Source organism: Ctenopharyngodon idella, chromosome 4 (genome assembly GCF_019924925.1).
Source record: "Ctenopharyngodon idella isolate HZGC_01 chromosome 4, HZGC01, whole genome shotgun sequence".
Lineage (NCBI taxonomy): Eukaryota > Metazoa > Chordata > Actinopteri > Cypriniformes > Xenocyprididae > Ctenopharyngodon > Ctenopharyngodon idella.
In genome coordinates, this window is record NC_067223.1 from 28,531,539 (window position 1) to 28,547,121 (window position 15,583).

Consider the following 15,583-nt stretch of genomic DNA (forward strand, 5'->3'; position numbering starts at 1 on the left):
TTTTGTTTGTGTTTTGTGTTCATTAATCAGTTCATAAAGTGCTTGAAATGATTGATTTTGTGAAATGTGTATTCTGAATCTGCATCTAAGTCACAAAAGAGTTGCCTGGCTAATTTTTTTTTTTTTTTTTTTTTTTTTTAAAGGTCATATAAGGTTTGTTCACAGAAGTCAAAGAGTCTTGGAAAACTGTGTTTTGAAGTCTTTTGAAATCACCCATCACTAGATATTGTTGAAAAGTTTGTTTTTTTGGCCCACAAAAAGTATTCTCGTCGCTTCATAACATTAAAGTTGAACCACTGCGGTCACATTAACTGTTTTAAATATGTTTTTAGTACCTTTCGGGACATCTGAAAGTGTTAATTATCTTGCTGTCAATGGAGGCCTCACTGAGCCATCAGATTTTATCAAAAATATCTTAATTTGTGTTCCGAAGATGAATGAAGGTCTTACGGGTGTGGAATGTCAAAGAGTCCTGGAAAACTATATCATATTTTATATATAATGTATCAATAACTTTAGGTACTATGTAAACTTTATGTACTAATATGTATCTTTAAAAAGTTAGTTCAACCAAAATTATTTACTCCCCCTCAAGTTGTTCCAAACCTGTATAAAAAAAAAAAAAATACCATGGAAGTCAATGGAGCCCATCAACTGTCTGGTTACTGACATTCTTCAAAATATCTTCTTTTTTGTTCAGCAGAAGAAAGAAATTCATACAGGTTTGGAACAACTTGAGGGGGAGTAAATGATGACAAAATTTCCATTTTTGGGTGAACTAGCCCTTTAAGCTACTAATATGTACCCTTTAGGGTTAAATTAGTATACAAATATGTACCTTTTGAAAGGTCACTGCCCAAGTGACAGCTTTTGTACCAGTTTTTGTACCAGTTTTTGAAAGTGTATCATTTATATCATTTATCAAAGGTGCAATGTCTTTCTTCTTATTTTTTTTTTACAAGCTGTCAATCAATAATGACAAGATTGTCACATGAAAATAATCTAATAACAGCTGCAACTGAACAGCAGTATGTTTACAGTATGTCTCTTTGGTAAACACAGATATCGTTATTATAAATCAGGTAAATAACCATTTAAAGGGTTAGTTCACCCAAAAATGAAAATTCTGTCATTAATTACTCACCCTCATGTTGTTCCACACCCTTAAGACCTTCGTTCATCTTCAGAACACAAATTAAGATTTTTTTGATAAAATCCGGTGGCTCAGTGAGGCCTGCATTGACAGCAAGTTAATTTACACTTTCAGATGCCCAGAAAGCTACTAAAGACATATTTAAAACAGTTCATGTGACTACAGTGGTTCAACCTTAATGTTATGAAGTGAAAAGAATACTTTTTGTGCACCAAAAAAATAAAATAACGACTTTATTCAACAATATCTAGTGATGGGCGATTTTAAAACACTGTGTCATGAAGCTTTGAAGCTTTACGAATCTTTTGTTTCGAATCAGTGGTTCGGAGCGTGAATCAAACTGCCAAAGTCATGTGATTTCAGTAAAAGAGGCTTTGTTACGTCTTAAGTGTTTCGAAATTTCAATGGTTCACCACTGGGGGCGTGACTTTGGCAGTTTGATACACGCTCCGAACCACTGATTCAAAACAAAAGATTCGTAAAGCTTCGAAGCTTCATTAAGCAGTGTTTTGAAATCGCCCATCACTAGATATTGTTGAAAAGTTGTTATTTTGTTTTTTTGGCCCACAAAAAGTATTCTCGTCGCTTTATAATATTAAAATTAAACCACTGTAGTCACATGAACTGTTTTAAATACGTCTTTAGTACCTTTCTGGGCATCTGAAAGTGTTAATTATCTTGCTGTCAATGGAGGCCTCACTTAGCCATCGGATTTTATCAAAAATATCTTAATTTGTATTCCGAAGATGAATGAAGGTCTTACGGGTGTGGAACGACATGAGGGTGAGTAATTAATGACAGAATTTTCATTTTTAGGTGAACTAACCCTTTAACCAAGAATTTTGATGCAAACACATTATGTACAGAATCACAATGAAACAAAGCAATTTTTGTATTATCTAAAGAAAATGTAAATTGTGCTTGACAATACATGTATATATTAAACTAATGAGATACTGTTAATCAAAAAGTAAAAATAGATAGATTTCATTTTAAGGACTAAATGCAAAGTTGGCTTGCCATAGAGGACTGTCTATGAATGTACACATTTAGAATTAATATGAGAATGCACATCCAAATCCAGCTGATGTTTAGAAATAATATTGTTTGCAACTTCAACAGACGATCCATAATCTTTGGTGCCAACATAAAGTTGGTTTGAAGCTGGTTGTAATTTTATTGGTGTTTTATTGTTACATATATACATTAGTTAATGGAGCACAAATCACAATGTTTCATTGCATCTTAAATTCTTCTCATTCCTAGTTTGTGCTTCATTTTAAATGGTATTTATACCACTCATCTTATGATGTCATTGTTTAAATACTCCAAACTATAAAAATGCTTACAGCTATTATGCAAGTATCAGAAAAGCTCTAAAATGCTTCAACATAACATTCACTGGTGGGTGGAGTTGTGGGCCAAGTTAAAAAGAATGACGTGAAGACCCAAAATAGAAATAGATTTCTTTTCCCATGGAGTAAATCCGGCAGCAGTACAGGGGGAGAAAAAACTACACAAGGGTCATACCCTTTGTTAAAAAGATATTTGCATAGTTCATAGATTTTCAAGACACTTGTGTGGTATACTGTACACAGGTTTATGGTTAAGTGACACTGCAGGTTAACTGGAATTATTTAAAAACAGACAGAAATTGTATTATAAATTATATTTGATCAACTTTTCCATTTTGACATTTTAGGAAAAGGTCAAACTGAAAGAGAATAAAATTGTCCCTCATTTCTCCCTTTCCACATACACAACAGTGTTTCGTCCCCATTCTTGACCTTGTATTATGCTTTCTAATATGTGCTTGGTAAACGGTTTGCTTTACTGCAGATTCCTCCATTTAATCCATGACCTAATGTTTAATTAGACTTATCAAGTGTGTTAATGACCTTCACACTTTTGACTAGTTGATTGGTAATTCACCCTAGAAATATGTTAATAGCTTATAGCATCATTGCGTTCACGTCCTATCCTGAGAAACATCTGCATGTGACGTCTATAAGCTGTTTTCAGTCTATTTATTTTTTTCTTCATTTTTCATAGTTGGAGACTGAAAGATCAGAGGAATGGCAATTCTGTGGTTTAATTGACCCTTTGATATTTTTTGCATATTTTCCCCACCTGTTTTGTTATTTAATGAAATCATTTCCCAGCATATTTATCACCCTGCTGTGAGTCCCGGCAATTATTCCTCAAGAAACACACAGCTCAGGTTTCCAGCATCCTGCGGACTCTATCAAGGTGACTTCCGCTCCATCAGAGAGCAACCGCCGCAGTGATTCATGCGTCTTTGAGAGGACGTGTTTTTGTGCTGCTCTGGAACAGATCAGAAGAAGGTTTTCCTATAGATGCTCTGTCATTTTGTCCAGGGATGCATTAAGGAATTGCACAGGTCACTGCCGGTGTCCTGGAGGAAGATTAAATTTACAGACTCCGCCTACATAACATGAGAGCTGCTGATTGGCTGAAAAATGAGGAAGGGTGTCACTCATTGTGAGTGTGTGGGGAACAAATACAGTATCACTCTATGGCATTCATTATATCTTTATGTGGTTACACTTTATTTTGATGGTCCCCTTTAGACTTTCTTTTGACTATAAGTAATTTTGCACCTACATGTCAACTAACTCTCATTAGAGTATTAGTAGAGTATTAGTAGACTGGTGGGTTAGGGTTTGGGTTAGTGGAATAAGTTGACATAGTTGCAAAGTTAATTATAATCAGTAAAATGTCTGTTGGGGAGCATCACAATAATGTGTTAGTATATATTAAGCAGACAGTCTACTAATACTCTACTGATACTCTAATAAGAGTTATTAGACATGTAGGTGCAATGTTACTTACAGTTAGTACAATGTCTAAATGGGACCATCAAAATAAAATGTTACCCTTTTTATGTTTAGAAACACGGTAAATACCAAATGTAAGTAGATACTTGACAAATTGACATGAAAGAGATTTAAAATGCATTTTCATTGAATTATCTTTTTGCCTTTCGATTATTTTTTTACAGTCTATGGTTTCAGCACCTCAGTTCCAACCACGTCCCGCCTCTTTGCCCATTTTCAGTAATTCGGGAGTGACATGCGGTGACGCGCAGCTGAAATGGCAGCGGCCTCATTTTCGCTTCAAAAATGCTCTTCAGAAATCAACGGGTGACGTCACGGACACTACGTCCATATTTTTTTACAGTCTATGGATGTAACCCATTACATTCACCGTAATAAGAGTCACATGTGCAACAGATCTATACATGACCATCCATATACAGTATGTACAAGACAAGCAATCTGCATTACGGTAGCCTACGTGTCCACTTATTGGCTTTGGAGAAATATACTTAATAGCAGTGAGGTTGTTGTCAGTGATTGCTGTCAGTACACATTCATATACTGTATATGCACAGTCAAATATATTGGTTGGAAAAAATGCTAACTTTATTTCCAAATACCCAAAGTATGCATACAGTGTCAGTGTAATACGCTTTTGTTCATCCAGCAATAGTCTAGCCAAAATACAAAAGCATTTGAAATCTAAGGTTGGAATACACTACATGACTTTTGCCCAGATTTGCAGTCTAGAGGAGTTGTTGCAGAACGTCAGAGCCAGCCTGCAGATTTTGGGCAGTCGGATTTCACAGAAAATTGTGTAGCATATAATGGGCACCGACTCTGATTTTTTATCTTCAGACTATGATTCCATCGAGTCAAAGGATATCAAGCATGTTTAATATTTTGCGCCAAGTTTAGAACACATAGGCCCGGTTTCACAGACAGGGCTTACATTAAGCCAGGATTAGGCCTTAGTCTAGCCAAGTCTTAGTCTAGTTTGTGATCCTCATTCAGAGCATTTAAGTAGCTTTTATAAACGTGCCTTAGAAAAAACATTACTGATGTGCATCTTGAGACAAAACAATGACACTGACATATTTTAAGATATACCAGTGCAAGTTACTTTCAGGTAAAACATGCATTTTAGTCTAGGACTAGCTTAAGCCTTGTCTATGAAACCGGGGGATATTGCTTTCATTTGTCGAGGTGCATGTTTCTGTGTGGGTTTGTTGTGTTTGGAACGACTTGTATGTCTCGTAGTTTGTGATCCTCAGTCGTTTAGTGTACAATGCCCAGTTTTTCTCTGTAACCATTTACAAGTGTATGATGCAGTCTTTTAAAATTTGTTCCGATTTTAAAAGTTGTGTAGTGAATTCCAGCTTTAATTAAAATGTAGTAGGTCTAATATTTAAGCACTAGATACACCAGAATCACTATTGATATATTGTGAAATGCTCATGATAGCTATCACTGTCTGCACCTCCAAGTCACCGGCTGCTGTCTAGTGTTTTTCGGTGCACATTTGCATAAAGTTCAGCATTTCTCAACATTTTGACACATGCTCTGCAGTCAATCTACTTTTCCACATTCCTCTTTTTGCAAATATGATTATTTGACCTAATGAGCTGCTCGTAGCCTCTCTTAATGACTTCCATCCACTCAAAAGTCATTTAATTAGTGTGCAATTATCTTTTGCTACCTCACAGGAATTCGAACGCAACTAACTTTGTCAGCAGTTTGAAGGGTTCTACTTGCTCTGTGGTGAAAGGGACATTTATGGAAAGGCCAAATGAACTTTCTCTGTCTTGTCACTTTTTGATCTGTTTTCCACATCATAAAGAGAAATCCGTACCACTAGCAGTTTAGTTTTGGCAAGATTCGACAAGACTTGGAATCTTTTTCTTTCTTTTTTTTTTCTTTTCTTTTTTTTTTTTGAATATTACATTTTAGGATTCTGTGGAAGTCTATTTCTACATCAGTGAAAAACAATTAGACAGTATTTGCATTGTAGCATTGTTGTCACACTCATTCAGTTGTGTTTACTGTTAGTTTCATTTTCATGGACTTTCAGTTTGTTTTCATCAGTCACGTGTTCCTTTGTTTGAGTTTACCGCCACTCATCAGTTTCCATGGACACTAATCTTCATTACAGCTGTTCATCATTTAGTTAATCACCATGTGTTTTTAAGTTCCTCACTTTCACTCAGTATTTATCCGGTCTTGTTTATGTTAGCATTTGCTTGTATTCATGCCTGTTGGAATGTCATTAAACACTGCATTAGAACTGATCTTCATCATCTGTCTGTCTGAACCTTGCTAACAGAAGACCAGACCAATATGGATTATGCAGCTCTATTTTCTGCTGTGTCATCTTGCCATCACCTGCTCCTACGACGACGAGGCCCTCAAATCGCTGTTCTGGATTGGGGCCAACTACCACCACCCTGTAGACCTCCCAGACACCTCAGGACTTGACTGGAGGGAAGCCATCATCAGGTGCCTGGAGAGCATCTGTCCCCAATCCAGGACACAGTCTGACAGGTGGTGGACAGAGCCCAGCCCACCACCACCTTCGACTGCAGAGAATTCGCGTGAGCCCCCCGCTTAGGCCAGAGCCCGAGGAGAAGAGGACAGAGCTGACCCTCGCCCCCGGAAGTGGAGCTCCATCATGAGTCTGACTAGGGGTATGAGCCCACGACACCAGCGGTACGACACTAGTGAGTATGGACAATGAGGACTGGCTGATAAACTTCAGTGAGGAGCTAGCGACTCCCACCCTATCCCACCCGGTACCTTCATCATCGCTGTGTCTAGACAGCACCATGAACTCTGACTTATTTTCATCGACCTGCATGGACTGTGTAATATTTACCGTTATTCTGTCAAGATTTCTGTTGCCGCAGTCACTCCTAAGCTCAGCCAGTCCTCCAGCCCCGCCGAATGTTTACAGCCCTGTGCTGTTTCCATGGTCGTGTTACCACCAGCAGCGTCAATGCAAGAGGATCCTGCGGCTCCACCTCCGGCCTCGGATCTCTTCGGTCCATCTTGGCCTGTTGACCTGTCGGCTGCGCCTTGGCTCCTCCCACCTTTGGCTCCTCCCACCTTTGGCTCCTCCCACCTTTGGCTCCACCGGAGACCCTCGGACTTGCGGCTCCACCGGGTTCCCTCGTCCTGCCGGCTCCTCCTTGGTCAGTCGTCACACCACTTTTGCCACGGACTAGCGGGCCGTCTGTTGCACTCTGTCCCTCCACACCTATGGCTGCAGCAGGTTCCTCCTTCCCGTCACTCTTGCCTCTGTCCTCCATCCCACCGGCTTTACCTAATCCCTCGGGTACTCTGGCTCCACCTTCGACGGTCGTCGCCACGACATCGCCTTGGTCTCCAGTACCAGTGATGTGGCTCATTTCCATCAGCTCTCTGTCTTTCTATGGACACATTGCCCTATGGATACATTGTGGTCATCTCCCAGCTGTCGTCAGCCTCTGAACCACCTTGGCTCCTCCCTCCTTCGACTCCACCATGGGCTGTTGTCACTGTGCTCTGGGTCTGTGCCAGTGGACATCATCCATCTTCGCCGCCGGGGATTCGTCGTCCTCCTGTCACCATCCCTCTGCCGCCAACTACCACCATCCCTTCACCTGCTCCTGTCACCATCCCTTCATCTGCCTCCTAAGCCTCCTCCTTCTCCTCCCCACTCCATGAGGTCACACCATCCAAGAGGGGGGCGTTCTGTCACACTCGATCAGTTGTGTTTATTCTTAGTTTCATTTCATGGCCTTTCAGTTTGTTGTCATCAGTCGAACACTAATCTTCATCACAGCTGTTCGTCATTTAGTTAATCACCATGTGCATTTAAGTTCCTCACTTTCACTCAGTGTTTGTCTCAACAACGTACTGGTTTACGTTAGCACTTGTTTGTATTCATGCCTGTTAGATTGTCATTAAACGCTGCATTAGAACTTATACTGATCTTTATCATCTGTCTGTCTGAACCTTGCTAACAATTGTAAGATATTATGTCGCAATTATAAGATATAAAGTCACATTGACAGTCACAGTCACAAGAAACAAAATTGTTGGTTTTTTTTTTTTTTTTTTTTACTCTGAGGCAGAAACGGGCCTCCTCAGTGTACTTTTATGAATTTTTTTTTTTTTTTTTTTTTTTTTTTTGTGTGTCCAAAAGAACTATTCTAAAAACTATAAAGATGACAGCGCATATGTTCTTTATTGAAAAATCTGCTGTCTAAAGGTATTGCTAATGCTATGTAATGCTAACTTCTTCAGTTACTGATTTCCACCTGCATTCACTGCAGTGCTATTGTTTACTATTAACCCTCTTGTAGCATGCTTACATCTATTTTAACAACAGACAACGCTTTCAGTCTTTACAAAGCATCACTTGATATTTACTGTGTTCATAGAATTCTGAGCTCTATTTCATGATGCTAGCTCTGGCTCTCAGCGGTGGGTGAGTCCGTAATGCTAAAGCAAACAGTGTCGTGAAAGAGGCACTCATATTTTTAGTGTGTGACTGCCTTTACATAACTCCGAATAATAATAGCGCCATTGATCGTGTCTCTACCACAACAGAATAGACTGGGAGTGCTGGGGAACATAGCATTTTGGAATGAGATTAATTGTTTGCCTTTCACTGTGTAGAAATGCTATCAAACATTTAAATCTAGCTTTACAAGCATTGCATATGACTCAAATAATGGATATTTTGATCTGACTAAAAGGAGTGGTGTAGAGATTGAATATATACATGTTGTAAGAATAATACATAAGAAAAAAGCTTTTCTTGCATATTTTTAGGAAGTTAAAAACACTAATTTCCTTTGGTGACATGCTTGTGGCTTTTTTATGTTCTTAGCAGACACTCTATGCATAAGCATAAGTTTAAATATGTGAATTGGATTGGTTTAAATAATCAGCACTTTGGGAATCTATAGTTATTAACCCATGACCTGATGGCTGATAGAAGGATACATTGTGTCATACATCCGTGTTTTAAGCTTGTCTCCAACCATTCTTTTATGTCCAAAATCTTGGAGAAATTAGTGTCTCACCAACTACAGAGCTTTCTGAATGAAAACAAGTTTTCCAATCAGGTTTTAGAAAATACCACTCCACGGAAACAGCACTGGTTAAAGTTCTAAACGATATAGCCTACTATTGACTGACTGTCGATTCCGGCAAGTCTACTGTGCTAGTGCTGTTAGGTTTGAGTGCAGCATTTGACACAATTGACCACGCTGTTCTCATTTCACGTTTGAAGCACTGTGTGGGCATTCAGGGAGATGCTCTTAAATGGTTTCTATCTTATTTTAATAATAGAAGCTTTTCTGTCAGTATTGGTGAATTCACTTCAGGTGTAGCTTCTCTTACTTGTGGTGTTCCTCAAGGCTCTGTTCTTGCTCTGATTTTATTCTCCTTGTATTTGCTTCCTTTGGGGTAGATTTTTTAAGAAACACGGTACTCTTTTCATTGTTATGCTGACGATACCCAAATCTATCTGCCCTTGGGATCTAACAAGAGGGGTTTGAATACTCTGTTAGCTTGTCTGATGTAGCAGCCTTAATGTCCTTAAATTTACTTCACCTCAAAGAAGGCAAAACTGAAATTATAATTTTTGAATCTTCAGAAGCTGTTAGCGCACCTTGTTTAAACTTTGGCCATTTGTCTCCATTTGTTAAACCATTAGTGAAGAATTTGGGTGTGTGTTTTTTTTTTTTTTTTTTGGATAGCGCTCTTAAATTTGACAAACAGATTAGTTCTGTGTTCAAAATCAGTTTTTTTTCCCCCTTTTGAGTCCTGGCTAAAGTAAAATCATTTTCTTTTAAGGACTGATGCATGCTTTCATTTCGACAAGACTTGATTATTGTAATTCCTTTATATGCGTATTAACCAAGCATCTCTTGCCCGTCTGCAAATGGTACAGAATGCAGCTGCTAGGTGTGTTAAAACGAGAGCACATTACTTTTTGCATTGGTTTCCAGTTTGCTAAAGAATTGAGTGTTGTTTCTGGTTTTTACATCCTCAAACGGATTAGTACCTGCATATATTTCTGATTTACTTTCTGTTCACAATCCAGTAATAACTTCATCTAACCAGAGACTGCTAAAAGTTCCTCGGCTTAAGCTGAAATCGAGAGGTGATCATGTTTTTGCTGTTGCTGCACCGAAACTTTGGAACAGCCTACCTGTTTTTTTTTAAATTGCCCCTACACTACACGATTTTAAAGTAAAACTCAAAACATATCTATTTTCTCTGGCTTTTAATCATAGCGGATTTGTGTAGTTTCTGGTCTTGCTTGTGTTATGTTGTACATGGTTTTCATTTCGATGGTCTTTTGATATATTGTACATTTGCAGGGTACTGCCCCAGTGATACACTGTTGTGCCCGTAAAGGTACGAGTTTTGCACATTGTTTCTGACAGTGTAATGAACGAGGATTCACATGAGCATACCTCCAAAACCACTTACATACAAAACTCTGCCTGTAACCTTGGTAACAGTACTGGTTCCTGTCTCTAAGCATTGAGGTGATTGTCCTGTCAGATTTGATTCAAAAATGAATATTGTGATGAATGTTTTTTGATTTGTGATGACTTCAGTCCAATAAAAGGAATATTTCTCCCAAAATTTAAATCCTGTTATCATTTACTGTCATTCAAAACTTGTTTTTTTTGTTTTGTTTTGTTTTTTTTCTGTGCAGTGCAGCACATGTGACCATGACTGCCAAGCTCTACAGCTGTCAAAGAACAAAAAAGAAAAAAAGTAGTAGCTTTTTCTGTTCATCATTTTGGCATCAATTACTGCTGATGCTACTCGCTAACATGCCATCATTTTTTTCAGTGAATATCAACTTACAACCCAAATTCCGGAAATGTTGGGACGTTTTTTAAATTTGAATAAAATGAAAACTAAAAGACTTTCAAATCACATGAGCCAATATTTTATTCACAATAGAACATAGATAACATAACAAATGTTTTAAAGGGAGAAATTTTACACTTTTATCCACTAAATGAGCTCATTTCAAATTTGATGCCTGCTACAGGTCTCAAAAAAGTTGGCACGGGGGCAACAAATGGCTGAAAAAGCAAGAAATTTTGAAAAGATTCAGCTGGGAGAACGTCTAGCAATTAAGTTAATTGATATCAGGTCTGTAACATGATTAGCTATAAAAGAGATGTCTTAGAGAGGCAGAGTCTCTCAGAAGTAAAGATGGGCAGAGCTGTGAAAGAGTGCGTAAAAAGATTGTGGAATATTTTAAAAACAATGTTCCTCAATGTCAAACTGCGAAGGCTTTGCAAATCTCATCATCTACAGTGCATAACATCATCAAAAGATTCAGAGAAACTGGAGAAATCTCTGTGCGTAAGGGACAAGGCTGAAGACCTTTATTGGATGCCCGTGGTCTTCGGGCCCTCATGATTGTGTCAATGACATTACTAAATGGGGCCCAGGAATACTTCCAGAAACCACTGTCAGTAAACACAATCCGCCGTGCCATCTGCAGATGCCAACTAAAGCTCTATCATGCAAAAAGGAAGCCATATGTGAACATGGTCCAGAAGCGCCATCGTGTCCTGTGGGCCAAGGCTCATTTAAAATGGACTGTTTGAAAGTAGAAAAGTGTTCTATGGTCAGACGAGTCCAAATTTGACATTCTTGTTGGAAATCACGGACGCCGTGTCCTCTGGGCTAAAGAGGAGGGAGACCTTCCAGCTTGTTATCAGCGTTCAGTTCAAAAGCCAGCATCTCTGATGGTATGGGGGTGCATAAGTGCATATGGTATGGGCAGCTTGCATGTTTTGGAAGGCACTATGAATGCTGAAAGGTATATAAAGGTTTTAGAGCAACATATGCTCCCCTCCAGACGACGTCTATTTCAAGGCCTTTTGTATTTCAGCAGGACATGCAAAACCACATACTGCAGCTATTACAACAGCACGTCGTAGAAGAGTCCGGGTGCTGAATTGGCCTACCTGCAGTCCAGATCTTTCACCTATAGAGAAAAATACGTCAAAGACAACCACAAACTCTTCAGCAGCTGGAAACCTATATCAGGCAATAATGGGACCAAATTTCAACACCAAAACTCCAGAAACTCATAACCTCGATGCCCAGACGTTTTGAAAAGAAGAGGAGATGCTTATATGTACTAATAAACAGCCAATATTCTAGTAATATGCATACTAATAAGCAACTAGTTAAAAGACCCTAAAATAAAGTGTTGCCTTATATTTTTATATTTTTTGTTTTCTTTCTTTGTCCATGGTCACTAAAAAATGTCTTTGTATAGAAAATAGCTGCATTAATTATACTTCAAAACAAACTAATAATGACAGACATTTAATTTTTGAGTGAACTATCCCTTTAAATAAAGGAAAACAAGAGCATACAGGACACTGAAGAAATAAAGATCTTATGAAAGTTCTGAGGTAAACAAGGAGTTCCCTGACTTCCTTCCTTCAGTCTATTTTATGATCAACAGATCAGATTGAGGACAGAGCAAAGGTTGAAACATGAGACTGTAGGATCTTTGCGCTAGCATCTTGGGTGTTCAACGCATGCGCACTTCTGCGCACTTCTGTGCAGAGGAGCTGTGGAGCAAATCTACATTAGCCAGACTACATACTGTACCTCACTGTGTAGTCAGCCTTCATGTTCAGAGGAGAGCTAACATATGTTCTATTCAAAGATGCTAATAATACGAACAGTACATTTATAGGTCTCAATGAGACATTCAGTAGTACTTCTTATTATGTTTGTTTGTCAGAAGCAATATAACAAATTTAACATGGAAGCTACACCCTAAAGCAATGCTTTGACTGTACCTTAACTTTAAACAAGCCAACGTAGGAGGAAGCTACACTGTTTGAACATCAGTATGTTCGTCTTCACCTTGCTGCTATGTGTTTATCTGGATGAAGTTAGTTATTCATAAGGCCATTTGAAAACCAGAGTATTGTTCATCATTTATCTTATCTAATTTTATTCGCAAATTTCTTATCAGTAGACCAGGATGTTTCAGGCGTTTGTTCTGTGTAAAGATATTTATTGCTCTGAAGTCATTAAAACCACCTTCATGTTCAGGGGACAGCTAACAAAAATCCTAATTATACGAACCTTGAATAACCTTGCAGGACATATAAAGAAAACGGGGTTAATCTGTTCAGTTAGAGACTTAATTACCCCTGGAAGTCAGAAGAATACATATACACCATATGAACTAGCATTCAGATAATCAATTGAAAATATTATGGCAAATAAATATAAGCTCAGTTTGAGAAGACAAGAATGCATTTCATTCTTCTATGGAACACAAACGAAAAGATGTTCTGAAAAATTTCTCTTTTTTTCTATACAATGAAAGTCCAGTGTTTGGACACCAATATCCCAAATATCTTCTTTTGTGTTCCTCAGAAAAAATAAAATCATACAGGTTTGAAACAATGAATGTGAGTAAATGATGACTGGATTTTTATTTTTTGGTAAACTATCACTAAAAGATGGCAAATTTCGACTTACATTCCACCATTGTTGGGTGTAATGCAGTACCAAGTAATTAATTATTGTAATTTAAAACGTAAAGTAAGGGATTACTTTTATTTTTTCTGTAATGTAATTACAGTTACTTCTGATGTAATCGCATTCAATACTGCATAGACTATAAAACAATAGTGGATTTGACATCAAATTTTTATGTCTAATGTACTTTTGTCAGTTCAAGAATAATTTATGCAATGTTATATTATTTATTAAAAATAAATAAAAGAGCAGTTTCATGTCTATCCTTGCATTGTTCAGTTGGTCAAGGCTGAGATGAGATTTAGGGTATGTTTACACAACAACGATATGCTTAAAACGGAGAAGTTTTTCCTTTGAGTTTTCCGTGTACAGACGACACCATTGTCAAAACAATCCCCATTTATACGAATCCGTGAAAACGACTAAAAACGCTGTATTCTGCTGCCAGGCCATTAGATGGCGATGAAACACTATAGACCAGGGTGGCCAGGTTTTCACAACAAAACCTGCCCAATTGCTCCTCAAAACTAGCCCAAAACTAGCCCACTTGCATTTCAGGGGGGTCCCACGGTAAAAATCGCATTCCGGGGGGTAAAATTTGCGTTTTTGGAGTGGCTCCCCTGTTAAAATTCGCATTCCAGACACTAAATATCACATTATTTTGAGTTGATTCAACCCGCAGACATGAAAAACCACCCGCGGCAACTGTGTAAAAGTAGCCCAGTTCCGCGGGAAAACCGTGGACTTGGCAACACTGCTATAGACTGAGCATGTAATATGCTTGTGCATGACGTCATTGTTATCACAGATACGCGTTTTTGTTGTTTACACGGAGACCGTTTTCAAAAACTGGCACTTTGACACAACACCATTTTCAACTAAAAACGGAAAACCTTTTATTTTTGTTTTATTTTTGTTGGCCGTTCATTTACACGACAACGCCGTTTTGGCGGCCTGAAAACGCAAACTTTTGAAAACGGGTTTCAAAGTGCAAGTTTTGAAAGCGGTCTCCGTGTAAACAAAAAAAATGTGTATCTGTGAAAACAATGACGTCATGCACATGCGTATTACATGTTCAGTCTATAGTGTTTCATCGCCATCTAATGGCCTGGCAGCAGAATACAACGTTTTTAGTCGTTTTCGTGAATCCGTGTGAATGGGGATCATTTTGACAGGTCTTGTCTGTACGCCGAAAACTCAAAGGAAAAACTTCTCCATTTTAAGCATATTGTTGTCGAGTAAACGTACCCTAACAAAATAATTAGTAATAAGTAATGCAATACATTTTAGAGAGAGTAATTACTACACTAATTTAATTACACTGTTGAAGATGTAAATAATAGCTAGTAATTAATTACTTTTTTTCAAGTAATTTACCAAACACTGCACTCAACTTACTAATTTGGCCAACAACATTAAGATCTTAATTGATAAATTCAAGACCTTTAACTTCGTTGTTTTCATAAAATAAGATGAGGTCAACGTAAAACATACAAAACAAAAATTATGAACACTTACTATACTAATTATATTTGTCCAAAGACATCAAAAAATCACAGAAAAAATACATGTGTCAAAGTTTCTTTATTCTTTTTATTTCATTATTGGAGAAAGTTTTGTTTCAGAAATCTGATTTTTACAACCAAACGCAATACTAATATTGTTTATTGTTAATAAGTAAACAATGTTCTTAAATCAAATCAATCATTTGAAATGTATTCATAAATTGTTTATTTATATGTATTACTGTAGTGGTGCCTCTCAGCGCCTCTCATGAGTGTCTGTCAGCTGTGTATTCATGTCCTGCTGTCACAGCAGCAGCTTTCACTGGCCTCATAAAGCATTCATTGAGCTGGTGACATGGGGTCAAGGGTCACACTTTCCCTGCTATCGCTGTATGTATTAAAAGCATCCTCATTCAGGCTAATACATCCCTGTGAACTGATGCTACTGTGTGACGGTTGGTATTGATGAATTTGGGATCCTATAGATGCTATAATAAACACAACATCTATAATCAGAACATTCTAAAAATGTGAATCGGTTTATA